Source organism: Pinus tabuliformis, chromosome 8 (genome assembly GCF_031772625.1).
Source record: "Pinus tabuliformis cultivar Carrire ecotype Pingquan chromosome 8, CPIR1, whole genome shotgun sequence".
Taxonomy (NCBI): domain Eukaryota; kingdom Viridiplantae; phylum Streptophyta; class Pinopsida; order Pinales; family Pinaceae; genus Pinus; species Pinus tabuliformis.
In genome coordinates this window covers 1,647,608,619-1,647,624,779 of record NC_142294.1, presented here as the reverse complement: position 1 = coordinate 1,647,624,779, position 16,161 = coordinate 1,647,608,619, and positions in this window count along the sequence as shown.

Here is a 16,161-nt window from a genome sequence, read left to right as displayed (position 1 = left end):
TTAATGCCTCCACCCCTGAGCCCTATACCGGCCCATCCAGAGAAGTGGCTACCTAAATTCAACCCAGACGCAGGTATGCTAGCCGAAGAACATATCAATAATTTCATGCTTTCTGTTAATCTCAACGGAGTTACTAACGAAGACGCTGTTGTCCGGCTCTTCCCTTATACAATGCAAGGAACGGCCGGGTCATGGTACTTTTCGTTACCTTCCGGATCCATCACAAGCTGGGACATTTTTCAAAGTCAGTTCCTCACTAAGTTTGGTGATGACCGATCTACGGTGACATTGATTAATGACCTATCTAATCTTAAGGCTGAGGCTAGAGAACCCATTAAAGACTTTAACTTACGGTTCAATAAGATCCTCAACAAAATCCCCGCTGCTTCACAACCCAGCGAGGAAGTAAGATGTGAATGGTACATCATGGCTTTACCTCCAAACTTGGCTATCTTCGTAGATAAGGCAAACAAGACCACATTAGTTGACAACTTGACAGAAGCGTTAGCAGTGGAAAGACGCGTGGTAGCCCTAGAAAAGAGATCTGCTATAGAAGAACGCAAATCAAAGAAGATCTCTTTCAAAGAAGACACCAAGAAGAAGCAAATGAAAGATCCTTTCGATTTGGAAGGGTTACAAAAAGTGTTGAAAGCCATGTCCAATGAGATGGTCGATATCAAGAAAAAAGTAGCAGAGACTTCTTCGAAAAAGCCCTTTAGGACTTTTAAAAGAAATCCTCCCATGGACGTAAAACCACCCAGTGTCGTCTCAAACGTTGAGTTTGAAGAAGACGAAGAAGAAGAGAATACCACTGAAGGGCAGACCGACGAGGAAGAAGTTGTAGAACTTCAAGGAATGTGGGATTTCATCCTCCCACAGGAAGAGGATCAAGAAGCATTTCCTGTTAGCACGAGAAGCAAAAATCAGATTGATCCTCCCCAAACTACCCCAAAACAAAAGGGCGCAAGCCCTGCAACAAAAGAAACGGTCGTAACCAAAAAGACAACTGCTAAAGCGACCCAGTTTAGCCCAGTCCAATCTGAACAAGCACCTCCATCAAGAACACTAATAGTGTCAGATGAAATGGATTATAACATCATTGACGACATGAAGAGGACTAGGGCTAATATCACTCTGTATGAATTGAGTAAACTGAAACACCAGCAGAAAATCATGATGAAAGAATTACATGTTGTACCTACTACATCTTTACCTACAGCTGTGGCTTCCCACAATCTGGGAAGACCTCCAACCAATACGATAAATAAAATTGATCCAAATGACATCGCCTTGATTGGAGGAAGATCAAGGTCTCATACTCCTCCTTTTCTTCTCACATATGAAATCTTCAACAAAAACGTGCACAATTGCTTGGTCGATTCTGGTGCTTCAACGAATATTTTACCCAGGTCAATATGTGCCAAATTGAATGTGCAACCTCAAAAATCTGCAGTACGTATAGTTCAACTTGATCGATCCCAGGTCGAAGTGATTGGTGAACTTAATCAGGTGACCATAAGATTGTCATCTAACCCAAAAGTGTGTCAGGTTATCGACATTCTGGTAGCCGATATCCCTGAGTTCTACGGCTTGATTCTTAGCAGGGATTGGTCGGAGAAACTCCACGGATATTTCTCAACCGACTGGTCGCACATGTGGTTACCATACAATGGTAAACCAAATCAGATAAAGGTTGAACGAGAGTTGCACCAAAAATACATAGTGACAGAACTAGAAGGAGAAAATGAAGCCATCACATACAATAGCAACATTGTAGGCAATTACGCAATAGATTCTTTCCTAGGCAATTTCAGCGCTCATATTTCGCCATACTTAGAGAATTCAGTTTTATCCCAAGTTGAAAATTTCTCCCAAACTGATGACTCAAAATGTTTTAGTTTTTTAGATAATTCTGTAAATACGTCTTTATTTTGGAAATTATATTTTGACGGATTTAAATCCAACGAGGGGGCAGGAGCAGGATGCGTTCTGATCAACCCAGACGGAAACAAGATTATGCTCACATGCAGACTTTAGTTCGATTGCACGAACAGCACAGCGGGGTACGAAGCCTTGGTTCAAGGCCTATACAAAGCAATCGGATTGAATGTTAAGTATCTTCAAGTCTTTGGAGATTCTGAGATCGTCGTAAAACAGGTACGTAACACCATACATTTCCTGTCTAGTCATTTAAAGCATTATCAATCGTTAGTGCAAGATCTCACTTCACATTTCATAGCATTCAACATCTCGTGAATTCCAAGAATTCAAAACGCGAGCGCAGACCTGTTAGCTAACGTAGCCTCTAGACTTATCCCTTCTGAAGATTTTAGTCCTGATAGGTTTTCAATAGAATTAATTTTTAAACCTTCCTTTCCTGACAATATCACCAACTGGAGAGTGTTCAACGACGACCCAGACATCGTAAGTTTCCTCACCTCTGAAGGATCCTACACAAACCAGATAATTGACGAAGACTGTCATGATCACCAAATACAACAAAGTAGCACTGATAATGTTATACCCAAATCGGTGGTCAAATTAGAAGACTTATATGACTTGAAAAGTCGGTTCAAAAGGTCGGCTAATTCCAAGCTTTATAGTTCAACTCTGAACTACGAATCAGTCAACCTAGGAACCGACGAAAAGCCGCAAAACGTTAATCTAGGCCAGGGCCTAGCCCTGAAGAAAAATCAGCATATATCCGCCTTCTGAGACAGTACAAATTTTTTTTTGCCTAGAACTATGATGAGCTGAAGACTTACAACACTTCCATCATTCAGCATGTTATCCCTATGACTGACAACGAGAAACCTGTCCAGCAGAAGCTCAGAAAAATACACCCTAACCTAGAAAACCAGATAAAAACTGAGCTTAATAAGTTGTTGAGAGCCAGAATAATCTTCCCCGTTAGGCATTCCAAATGGGTATCCAATATGGTGCCCGTTAGGAAGAAAAATGGAGACATTAGAATCTGTATCGACTTCCGAAATCTCAACAAAGCCTGTCAGAAAGATAACTTTCCCCTCCCTCCTATGGAGCAAATTTTACAGGCAGTAGCAGGCTCAGAATTAATGTCATTCCTGGATGGATTTTCAGGATACAATCAAGTACTGGTGCATCCCGATGATCAGTTAAAGACTACGTTCCGAACCAAATGGGGCACTTATGCATATCGGAAGATGCCATTTGGTCTGATCAACGCCGGAGCTACCTTTCAGAGAGCCATGGACATCGCGTTTAAAGGATTGGTCAATAAATCAGTAGTGATTTATCTGGATGATATAACAGTGTACTCCATAAAACGAAACAACCATCTCCAAGATTTGAAGCAAATATTTCAAAGATGCTTGAGGTATGGGATTTCGCTCAATCCAAAGAAATCTTTCTTTGCATTAAGCGAAGGGAAATTGCTCGGATTCATAATATCGAAATCCGGTATCCATATAGAACCCGACAGAATCAAGGAAATTTCTGAAATATCCATACCTCATAACAAGAAAGCCATGCAATCCTTCCTTGGACAGATCAATTTTGTCAAAAGATTTGTCCCGGATTTTTCACGTATTATTTCCCCCTTACAAAATATGATAAAAAAAAATTCAAATTTCAAATGGGGTCTAGACGAGCACGAAGCATTCAACTTAATCAAACAAGCCATCATCAACGCTCCATCTTTGGCTACCCCAAATTTTTCAGAACCTTTCATCTTATACACGTTTGCGTCAGAAAAATCTTATGCTGCGATTTTAACTCAAGCAAATCACGAAAAGGTAGAAGCCCCAATCGCATTCTTTAGCTCGAACTTACAAGGTGTTGAACTCAATTATTCTGACGTTGAGAAACAGGAATATGCCGTTTTCAAAGCAATCAAATATTTCAGACCTTTCTTGCTAAAAGCCCATACCAAAGTCATAGTACCATTTCCAGCGGTAAGAAACCTCCTGATACAGAAGGATGTGGGCGAGAAGAGAGCGAATTGGATCACCGCCTTACAAGAATACGACCTTGAGATCAAACCGGCACACATCGTAAGAGGCCAAGGCTTCTGCAAGATGTTAGCTGGAGCATCGCAAATCCCCGAGAACTCGTCTGAAGAGGTACACGCGTATGAGGTAAGCCTAAACGACACAGAATCATTATATGCTGACACCATTTATTTTCTTAAGAACGGGTATGCTCCATCACGCCTGGATCATACCAAGAAAAGAGCTCTGAGATTAAAAGCTAAACAATACCAGCTCATAAATGATGTCCTGTTTAAAAGGAATTACGATTCTGTACTTCTTAGGTGTCTTGAGAAAACTGAAGCCGAAAAGGTTTTGCAGGAACTTCATGATGGACCAACAGGTGGACACTATGCCAGAGATGCGACTGCACACAAAATCTTGCGTGCAGGATATTATTGGCCCACGATGTTCAAAGAATCATACAATCACGTAAGGAAATGCCAAGTCTGCCAGACTGCTGCAGGAAACAAAGGAAAGCGTCCATGCGGCTACAACCGGAAACATCGACCAACCATTCAGTCAATGGGGCTTGGACATAATAGGTGAGATCGTTCCTCACTCTTCTAAGAAGCATAAGTATATCCTTACGGCAACTGATTATTTTACCAAATGGGTAGAAGCCGTTCCTCTCAAGACAGTTCATTCTGAAAACATTATTGAATTCATAGACCAATTTATCATAACTAGGTTTGGATTGCCAACGGCCTTAATGTTTGATAACGCTTCATATTTTTCTGGAAATGCTATGACTGAGTTTGCGCTCAAAAGAGGGTTCAAACTGAAATATTCTGCCAACTACTATCGCAAGGTAATGGATTGGCTGAATCAACAAACAAGAACCTAATCAGAATTATCAAAAGAACAGTCGACCAAAACCAAAAGAATTGGCACAAAGCGCTGGTAAATGCTTTATGGGCTGATAGAATCACAAAGAAAGCTTCAATCGGCACTTCTCCCTTTAATTTAGTTTACGGGCGGGAAGTGGTTCTTCCGACTCACTTAGTCATTCCCTCTTTGTCTTTAGTGCAGTACATCGATGAAGTACCTACTTCCTCATTACAATTAAGACAAATGGAAATAATCAAACTAGAAGAACAAAGAGAACAAGCTAGGAAAACCCATGCACATCACCAAGCACTAATAAAATCTTCTTTTGACTCAAGCATCATAACCAGAAAAAACTTTCAGATGGGTGATTTAGTTTTGAAATGGGATAAGGCACATGAAGAAAAGGGCAAACATACGAAATTCCAGAAGCTGTGGCTTGGCCCTTTTCAGATTGTAGAAGTCGTAGGCCCGTCCACATTCATGTTGCAGGATCTGGCAGGTAGGAGAGATTCTTTACCTGTCAATGGATTGATTCTTAAATTATATTTTCCATAGAAGAGAAATTTTTCTAATTTTTGTAGGATAGATTTAGTGTTTATATTTCATTTTGTTTTGTTTTTTCTTTTTGATGAATAAAACCCGTTGTAGATGATCATGTGAAAAGGATTCATGAAAAGAGCACGCCAATTCTCTATCAGATTTTGATTTCGCTTGTACAAATAGCAAAATTTTTGAAAAATATGAATTTTATTATTAACAAATAGAGTTAACTTCACCTTGATTACGATATTAGTTTCAACCTGAAAGAACTTTGACGAAGGCAACCTTTGGTGAAAAAAAAAAATTGTTTTGTATCAGCACCATGAAAGGTATCATCAATAATAAAATAAGTACTCTCTGCAAAGCTGTTGTTTTCAAAAAACTTTATTATTGTCGTCCAGAGCTTTCTTAAGGAAAAACAATGACTTCCTCCCTCCTAAAACGGAATTGCAGCATTAAGAGAAATAATCCAAGAAAAACACTATATCTCAAAGAATAAGAGGTCTCATCACGAGCCGGCTTATCATGATCACAGATATTATAACTTGCTGACTTTGCCAATACTGTCTATCAAAACAGGGCAACGACTTAAGATTGTTGCAATCAAAAGACAAGAGGTCTCATCACGAGCCGGCTTGTTCAGCAAAAGTGTAAATCAAGTGAATGACTGTGTCATAATTTGGCCACCAAACCAAGACATTGTTCTTTAGAGAATTAAAAAAGGAAAAGTGTGTCAAAAAGGATTTTTCTTTGGAATGTTGCGAGTAACCTCAAGCAGGAAAAAGGATCATTGCTGGATAACATGGTAACCCTGTCGAGGCTATGGACGCTTGCGGGCAGCAGAGGCTCTACCTACGACAAATGAGTATACTTTTAAGCCAGTACGCAGAGAAGACCTTATTTTATCTTTAATCAAGACCAAGTAATGTCTGGTGCGAATGCAAGAAAAAGCCTGAGGAAGCAACAAATTGAGATATAAAAAGGTTGAGACAAAGTATCGTTGACAAGGTGAGGGGTAGTATACTCTATCTGTTCATAACAAAATTTAGACATATAAGAATTTTGTTGTTTCGGAAGTGAACGGTCAATAGAAATGCAGAGATAACTGGTTCTTCACAGTGAATTGCCATTGTTGTGGTCACCAACAACCCCCCTCTTCGTTTGATATTAGTAATAACATCAAGCAAAGGGGGACCCTTAGCCAAAAATCCAAAAAATATTCTTGTTTAAAAAATTCTTTTGTATCAGCTCCCTAAAAGCTATATCGCGTCGCAACGGAAAAATGAGCGCTTTCCCAAAGCGCATAAATACACTAAAAAGGAGCGACGCGAGAACCCATCGCATCGCGCGCATTAAGAGCGTTTGAAAAAGGAGAACCTAAAGAAACACCGACGGCCGATATGCGACGTCGCACGTCACAATGCCACACGAACAGCACAAAATGACAAAGTGAAAACCTTGCGATGTTGCGATCTGCGATCTGCGACCATGCAAAGCTGCGATCTGCGATATTAGCGATCTGCGATATCTGCGATCTGCGACCTGCGATATCTGTGATCTACGATAACACTTAATAACGTCGCAGCCATCGATACTGTGATACCAATCGCAGAAAAAACTCATCGCAAGAATTCTCCGACATACACGGTAGATCCAAATTTGAAAGCGCGCCTTAAGGGAAATTAATGACCGCATGCTCGAATATCCAGAAATGATTGCATCGCATTTATCGAAGAGTCAAGTTATGATGAATGTCATTAATTTCGCATTCATTAGAATTTAATGCTTTCATGTCAATCTTTTCGTCATTTCCCTTCTTCTTTGCATAAACTGCAAGACATGCAACTGATATAAATCTATATGCAGGAAACATCTAAGGAGAAAGGAAGAGCGCCAATAAGACAACAGAGAGAAGATGCCTCCGCAATTGGATGCCGCATGCAGCAGAACCGTGGATTCCAGAGTATCGCCCAACAGGCACTGATGAAAATAGACTGTCCAAGACTCAGAGTCAAAGGCGCACAAAAGCAACGTGTTTACAAAAGATCTTGAAGCTCAGACTTGGTAAAGTAGAGAAAGAAGCGCAAGAGAAGAAAGACGCTCCAGAAAAGCCTGGAACAAAGAACGGAAACAGTTCTTGAAACAGGGGATTGTCCATACAGCGCGACTTCTAACTCATTGAGTCATTCACACGACTGGAAACCGAAATAGCAACAGTAAAATCAGTTCGAAAAGAAACTGGGTTGTACTAAGTGTGCGCACAGAAAAATACACCCAGCTAGAGAAGGGTTTTCGAAAATATCTTCTAATCTAACAGAAAGAGGTGCCAGCACTTGTTGTTTCTAATTTTCAAGCTCGAACAAAAGGAAAGGAAAACCAGCCGACTCTTTCAGGGCGAACAGCGCATTGCTTACAGCACTAAGGAGCAGATACAGAAACGGTTAGAAATTAGATTCAGTTTTTAGAAATAAATTTGTTTTTAGTAAAAGGGCGGTCATTTGAAGCCGTTCCCTGAATTTGTGTAAAGTAAAATTAGTCGGTTACTAGTATTTAACCCTTCTCGTTGCATTGGAGAAGGGTCCGAAATTTTGTCAAAAAACTTGTCCTCAGAACATGCACTTTTGCACCCTCGGAGGGGGTTTTTGATGAATGGACGGATCAAGATTTATTTATGTTTGCATTTTAATACCTGCTATTGATGTTGCACTTCTGTACTCTTAGTAGGCATTAGAAGCAAGTAGAAATAGATCATTATTGCTTAAGGTCTGTAAGTTTAAAATCAGTCATAAATGGTACTTTTATCTCTTGACTAGTTTCTGCTTGCATTCTTAGAGTAATATACAGCTGATGTTATTTATATGTTAACGTATGAATGAGTGGACTACCATTTGGCACTTTTGTACGGTGGAGTCATTGATTTGTGACTAATACATGAATAGTTGATTATGCAATATGTTGTTCACAACCGTTTTGCTTAACTTCTTACGCAAGATGGTTCATCTTAATTGATTTATATTCTCATAATAGCTGAATAATCTTCATTACCAGTTATTCTGTGAAATCTTTCTAGATTGCATAAATGGAAAAATTATGTCCCGGGTTAGTGTAGATTAGATGTATTGTTTTTGTTAGATTAAAGTAGTATAAAGTCATTTCAGAATTTAGAATTAGATTAGTTTAAGGAATAATTACAGATTTTCTACTATCATTTTCTACACACACACATCACCATTTTCTACACACACACACACACCCCTTAGAACGAGAAGCTGGTCCCGTCATCCCCAGTCGGACCCGCTACACCAAACGGGCACGGAGCCGCCAACCAGGTTCCCGACTGGGTGGGTATCCCCCTTGTTGTTGAACCGATTTCGGGGCCCTCAACAGGACCCAACAGAAGCAAAATGTGGTGGCAGATGCACTCTCAAGGAAGGATGAGGATGTGGAAGCATTGTTGTGCGCTATTTCTATCATCCAACCAGATTGGATAAATGAAGCAAGGGAGGAATGGAAGAATGACGAAGAAGTGTGGGCACTTATTTGAAAGCTACAACAAGATTCCAGTACGTCTGATACATTTAGCTGGAAAAATGATTCGTTATGGTACAAAGATCGTTTATACCTCTGTAAGAATTCCCAGCTAAAAAAAAAGATTCTTATGGAATTGCACACTTCTCCCTTAGGAGGGCACTCAGGATTTTTAAAAACTTACCACAGGGTTAAGAAGGAATTTTTTTGGGATGGCCTTAAATCAGATATTCAAAAGTTTGTGGCAGAATGTTTGGTTTGCCAACAAAATAAAGTTGAAACAATTAAGACATGGGGTCTATTACAACCTGTATCCATTCCAAGCCAACGTTGGGAGGAGGTATCAATGGATTTTATCACAGGTTTACCCAAGTCTGAGGGAAAGAGTGTCGTCATGGTGGTAGTTGACAGACTTACCAAGTATGCACACTTTTGTGCATTATCACATCCAATTAAAGCTAGTACAGTTTCTATTGCATTTATGGAAACAATTCAAAAGCTACATGGAAACCCAAAGATTATTGTAAGTGACAGAGATCCCATTTTCACTGGAAATTTTTGGACAGAATTATTTTCTTGTCTTGGTACTCAGTTAGCTCATAGCTCATCTTATCATCCTCAATCTGATGGGCAAACTGAGATAGTAAACAAATGTTTGGAAGGATATCTTTGTTTCTTTGTATCTGATAAACAGACACAATGGGTCAAATGCTTGCCTCTGCTGAATGGTGGTATAACACTTCCTTTCATACAGCAACAAAAATGACCCCATTTATGGCACTTTATGGGTATCAACCACCATCCATCACATCACATTTAAGAGAAAATTCTAAGGTTTAGGCAGTGGAAAATCACATCGAACATCAACAACAAGTCCTCCAACTCTTAAAGGATAACCTCGTGTTGGCACAGAATAGAATGAAACAACAAGAAGATCAACATCGCAGTGAAAGAAGTTTTGATGTAGGTGATTGGGTATTCCTATGGCTACAACCATATAAGCAAATGTCCCTTAAGCAAGCTAAGAAGGATAATAAATTATCACCAAAGTATTATGGTCCATACAAGGTGTTGCAAAAGATTGGTACTATGGCATACAAATTGGAGCTTCCTGCAGCTTCTCGATTGCACCCAGTTTTCCATGTTTCATGCTTAAAGAAGGTTATAGGTGACAAGCTCCCAGTTCAAACAATATTTCCAGAACTTGACGAGGAAGGAAAAATTATATTGGAACCGGAAGCAGTTATAGAAACAAGAACTCGACAGCTACGAAATCGATCAATTTCAGAGTACCTTATCAAGTGGAAGAACTTATCCGCTGAAGATTCCACATGGGAGGATGATAATTTTATGCAGAAGTATCAAGAACTACTCAAGCGTTGAGGACAACACTTTTTTGAAGGAGATGGGCATGTTGGGTCCCTATAATAATAGTGATTACCCCATTACTATTGTAGTTATACCCCTTATTTATATTGTTGTGCCCACATTGCCCCGGTATTGTTATTAATGTGCCCATAGAATCCCTCTATTGTTATTTTTGTGGCTTTATATTATTTATTGTTAGGACGGCTGGATTATATTGTGACTCCTTAGACTCCTATATATAGAAAGGAGGTTTTTTCATTTGTATCATCCAAGAATTGTTCATTTATGTAATGTAAAGGAGGTTTCCCCCTCGAAGAGGCTAAATTCTAAGGCGTTGATCTATCTTTTCTATATTTTCTTGAGCTAGTTTCATAACACACAACCTTTAAAATTTCTCTAAATTGAATCGTTGACCAAAACCAACACTTGGCCACTCATAGTTCATAATTTATTGTCTACTATAGATTTAAAGGTAAACAAAAAAGGGGAATGTAACAACCCTGGTAAAAAATCCATGTAACAAAGTTAATAAAGGCAAAATAATAACGAAGGTTATGAGACACACATCCCATGTTGAATGTTGGGTAAAACATCCTAGCAGGTGTTCATTTGGTTTATTATGGCCAAGGAATTTGGCAAAGGCAATGGCTTTGACTTTGGAAAGACATGAGACATTAATTGACATTTTATTTAAGAAAATAATGGAAATTAGGAGAAAAAGAAGGTGAAAAGTCACAGGTTGCATGTGAGAAAGAAAACGAAGGAAAATAATGGAAAATGAAGAAAATAGAGGCCTTATTAATAAAAAGGCATATGAGGATTAGTTGGTACCTTTTGTCAATTCAGTTTTGGACCTCTCTCTCTCTTCTCTCTCTCTCTCACTTTTGGACACTTGGAGCATTCTTGGAGCACTCTAGCATTGGATCAAGGAAAGAAAAGGAAGGATGAAGAAGGAAAAAGGGAAGCAAATATCAAACAAAGGAAGAGAAAGATCAAGCGGCTACAGCGTGATTACTTGCAGGTGTCAAATTGCATGTGTAATAGTCTTTCTAGATTTGGCATGCATGGTACATGCATGTGTGTTGTTGGTTCGCTTGTTGACATTGACATGGCTTTTTCCAGGTGTGACGGTGTTTTTCCAGCCTTGCCTTGTCATTTCCGGATAGCCATGGTGTGGTGGATTCTCTCGTATTTGGTTGAGCTGGATTGTCAGATGGAATCGAAGCTAAGTGGGGTGGTCTCAGGATTATTTACAAGACCTAGGAATCCTGGGATGGGATACACGGTAAACCCTGGTTGTGAACACCTCAATTGAGCCTCGGAATCCTCGACCGACGAATGATAGAATACACGGTAAATCTCAAAGGTGAATACCCTTGATTGGGCCTAGGAATCACGGGATGGGATAAATGGTAAATCCCAGAGGGTGGTGACCTTGTAGGCCTAGGAATCACTTGGTCGGCAATGGCAAGACACACGGTAAATCTGAGAGGTTGAGACAAAAAAATCCCTCACAATTTAGGTGGAGAGATCTTGAGGCATCTATGCTTGTTTAAGGCCTAGTGATCTGGTGGGGATTTCCGTAAATTCTAGTTGTATTGATGAGGGCTCGGGCCTAGGAATCCCTTGGTGAGATATACGGTAAAGCGTGAGGAAGCCCTGGTTTTGTTGTGAGTCCCACATTCATGCTTGGAATATGGCACGAAGATGATTGGGTGAAAGAAAGATTGGTTCAACCCAATTTATGGTTGGGTGGTTCGTGGAAGTCTCAAATCTGGTAGGTTTATGCATTCATTAATAAGAGCCCCATTTGTAAATGTACTGGTTCATATGTGATTTTTATGGTTGTTGTATCCTTGTTATTTATGTTCGTTATATGCTGGTTATGAGTATGTTTTATGGTAGGCTTGATGTATGACTCTCATCATGTTTTTATTAGAAAATGAATATACAATGAATATATGACCTAATATATGATAATGAAACTATTGCGATAAGGCATCAATGCTTCTTTACGAATCTCAGATAAGTATGAAACCCCTATGCTCAAATCTATTATTATGACCTGTAGATTACGTATTTGTGACATGTTTGGTGAAATGTTTCTCATGGCTAGTAGGGGTCAGACCAAGTACTTGTAACCGTGATTGCATTAGCAACCTTATTCCATTGATATTTATCATTTCTGAAAGTTTGATGAAGTTTTGGATGGTGGCCTGAAACCTAGCCCTAAAAATATGGCTCAGAATCTAGGATCACTGGCCCAAAACTAGCTGAAAAGTCTACAGTCGTTGGCATGCCTTGTTGTGGGAGCAACTGGAAGACCTTAGTGGCACGCATGGTTGGTCATGGGAGCAGCTGAGGGTCCAGATCAATAAAATGTGGGAGAAACATCCCAGTGGGTGTTAATTCAGTTTATTACAGCTAAGGGAATTGGAAAAGGCAATGGTTAAGACTTTGGAAAGGCATGAGTCATTAATTGACATTTTATTTATGAAAATAACGGAAATTAGGAGAAAAGGAAGGTGAAAAGTCACAGGTTGCAAGTGAGGAGGAAATTGAAGGAAAATAATGGAAAATGAAGAAATTAGAGGCCTCATTAATAAAAAGGCTTCTCAGGATCAGTGTGTAAGCTCTTGGCTCATACTTGGTCAGTTCAATTTTGAGCTCACTCATTATTCTCTCTCTCTCTCTCATACTCTTAGAGGCTTAGAGTTTTCTTGGAGCACTCTTGGAGAGTGTGGAATACTTGGATTTTTGGAGCAAGAAAGCAAAGGAAGAGCAGGAAAGCACAAGTGGACATCAGGGTCAACAACTATAGCAGGTTTTTCTTTCAGGTACCGAGTTTCATGTATGTTTTCCTCACTAGTTTTGACATGTAGGGCACATGCACGTGTTATATTGGTCATGATCTGTCACTAGCATGGAAGATTGCCTAAATTAACAGTGGATTTGCCTAACCTTGCCATTTCCTAGATATCCATGGTGTTGTGAGTTTATTTATTTGTTTTTCTAGTTGGTTCTCATGTTTCCTTAGCTTGGGTTGAGTTATTAGTTCCTGGAGCCTTAGTTGGACAAACGCTCTAGAAGGCTTATAACTACTTGGGTTGAGTTACTAGTCCTGGCAACCTTGGTTGGACAAACCCTCTGGAAGCCCGGTAACAGCTTGGGTTGAGTTACTAGTCCTTGAAGCCTTGGTTGGACAAATGCTCTGGAAGCCCTTGGTGGGTTGAGTTGCTAGTTCTCGAAGCCCTGGTTGGACAAACACCCTCGAAGCTCGGTAAAAGTTGTGGGTCGAGTTACTAGTCCTAAAAGCCTTAGCTAGACAAACGCTCTGGAAGCCTGGCCACAGTCGTGGGTTGAGTTACTATTCCTAGGAGTCGGGTTGGAACAAACGCTCTGGAATCCTTGGAAGGCTAGGATGGAGACCAATCTGATGATGGTTTTGTGATGTCCAACTGTGGGGTGGAATCACTATTTGATGGGTTGAGGTGGATGGCCTCTGGAAGCCTTGGATGGGTTTTGATTGATGTGTTCAATGAGATCCCACATTCATTCTTGGAATATGGCACGAGGGTGAATGGATGAAAAGATATTTGGCTCAACCATTCTACAGTCGGGTGGAATGTGGAAGCCCCATCCCAGGTTGGATTTTGCATCATCAATAAGAGGTTATTTCTCCTTTTATTTATATGAGCATTATACTGGATTATATGAGGTTTATATGGCAGTGAATTCATTGGTATTTATGTCCTTATTATGTTGGTTATGTATATGTTTTATGACAACATCCATGTATGGCTCTCATCATGTTTCTATTTGTATATGTATGAATAATGTATATATTACCTAATGGACGGAATGATAGTTAATGTATTAAGGCATCAATGCTTCATGGCGAATCTCAAATAAGTATGAGACCCCTATGATCAGATCTATTATTTACACCTATATTTTACATATTCATGATATGTTTGATGAAAGGCATGTCATGGAAAGTAGGGGTCCAGTCAAGGTCTTAAACAAGTATTTGCTTTAGCACTGTTATTTCCATGTTATTTTACTGATTTGAAGAGATGGTTCAATTCTAGATAGTGACCTGGGCTCTGGGCCTGAAAAAGTGGCTCAAATCTCAGGGAAGTTGGCATAACACTGGAAAATTGGGTCTTCGGACATCGAAAGGCAAGCCTGTGAGAGCGACTCTAGGTTTTTGGACGTTGTCATTGTTGTTGGGAAAAGTATCCAATTCGGAATGCCCCTATCCCACTCTAAGAGGTGATAGTGCCTTAGCAACAAACAAGGAAAACTATCTGAGTATTCTTCTTTATGAGATGTAAATAGAGAAAGAAGGATGTAACTAACCGGTGTCTTCCGCTAGTTTGTCGATCCAATCACTCTCTCTTTTGTTCGCTTCCCACTGCCTGCTCTTTCACTGGTCCAGCTTCACCCAGGTCCTGCAAGATCACAAGAGAGGAAAACTACACAAAAGATATAGATTCACATTCATAACTAGTTTAGGATCAGATATAAACTAAATATGCAAATATAACAAAACATCATTGAAATACAAGCATATAGGAGAAACTTAAATAGCTTTATTGATATGATAACAAGGTTCAAGAGGAGATACAACCAAGTGAGTCCCGATCCAGCATCTACCTCCCAGCAAAAGAATCCCTTCCTCTCCTCCAACAAAGCATAAATCACCCAATGTACTAATCTCAATCTCAAACCAACAGCAATTCTCTGCAAAGTACAAAATTCCAGCCTCCTGAACCTCTGGGTGAGAGATCCATATATAGATGTAAGCAAAGAGGATGAGTCAGCTTATGTTTTGACTTGTGGCTTCTCTCTGTCAGTTCTTGTTTCCACTTGGAGGTTGAGAACCTCTTACTCATCACTTGGTCGAATTCATTGAGGCAAGTGTCATTGAGGAAGATTCTGGAAGCTTCCAGGGTCTTTCCACCTCGTTGAATGAACTTGCCATTTGTCATTTCCCGCTCAGCGCAACCTGGTAGTGCTTCTACCTACGTTGCAGTGCACCTAGCCAGTGTAACCTCTGCATTTCAGCGCAGACAGCTAGTGGAGCCTCTGAATTGATCCTGAATTGACTGTTTCTGAGTTGTTTTGGTGGAGAACTTCTGGGAGAAGCTGTCATTGGTTGACCTTGTTCCTTTAGGGGTAGGAACAACTCATTTAGGGACTTTGGATCCCTTGGATTATGGACATTTCATGCTCAATGCTGTAAGGCACAAAAATGTCTATAACAGTTGCCCCCTAAAGTATGAGGCCGTTTATCGGGTGAAATGCTTTATTAGGAGGATCCGAAGTTCTTCCAATGCTGGGAGGAGACCTGTAATAAGATACAATGCAATACATTATTTTTCATACTGCTTTCATGATCTAGCTGAGGCGGGAATTCCCATGCTCAGCTTTATAAATTCATTTTTCTGTACATAGAACAGACAATCGTCTCATGGTAGACTGATTATTTTGATGAAATCATCATCCTTTTGGTAGGATGATTATCCGCTGCAATGCTGTACATGTCAATGTCTTTATTTTTCCTGAATATATATCGCAGCCCGAATGGATGAAACTAGATCTGGGGTCTTCAATCTCGTTCGATCTTCACTCTAAGTACAAGTCGATCCATGTGAGAAATGTTCTGAAGTCTAACATGGAAAGACATCGCTTGATTACCAGTCAATGATGTAAATTGTTAACAAGCGCGAGAGGAATCACCCATAATGATAATGACCCTCAAGGTACTACAGTACAATTCACGTGGTGTGAATAAAGGACTTGGCGTCGAACACCACGCAAAATCTTTCGGTCAAAGGTCATTGATGTATACCTGTCGCCGAAAGTGAGAAACTTGCCATTG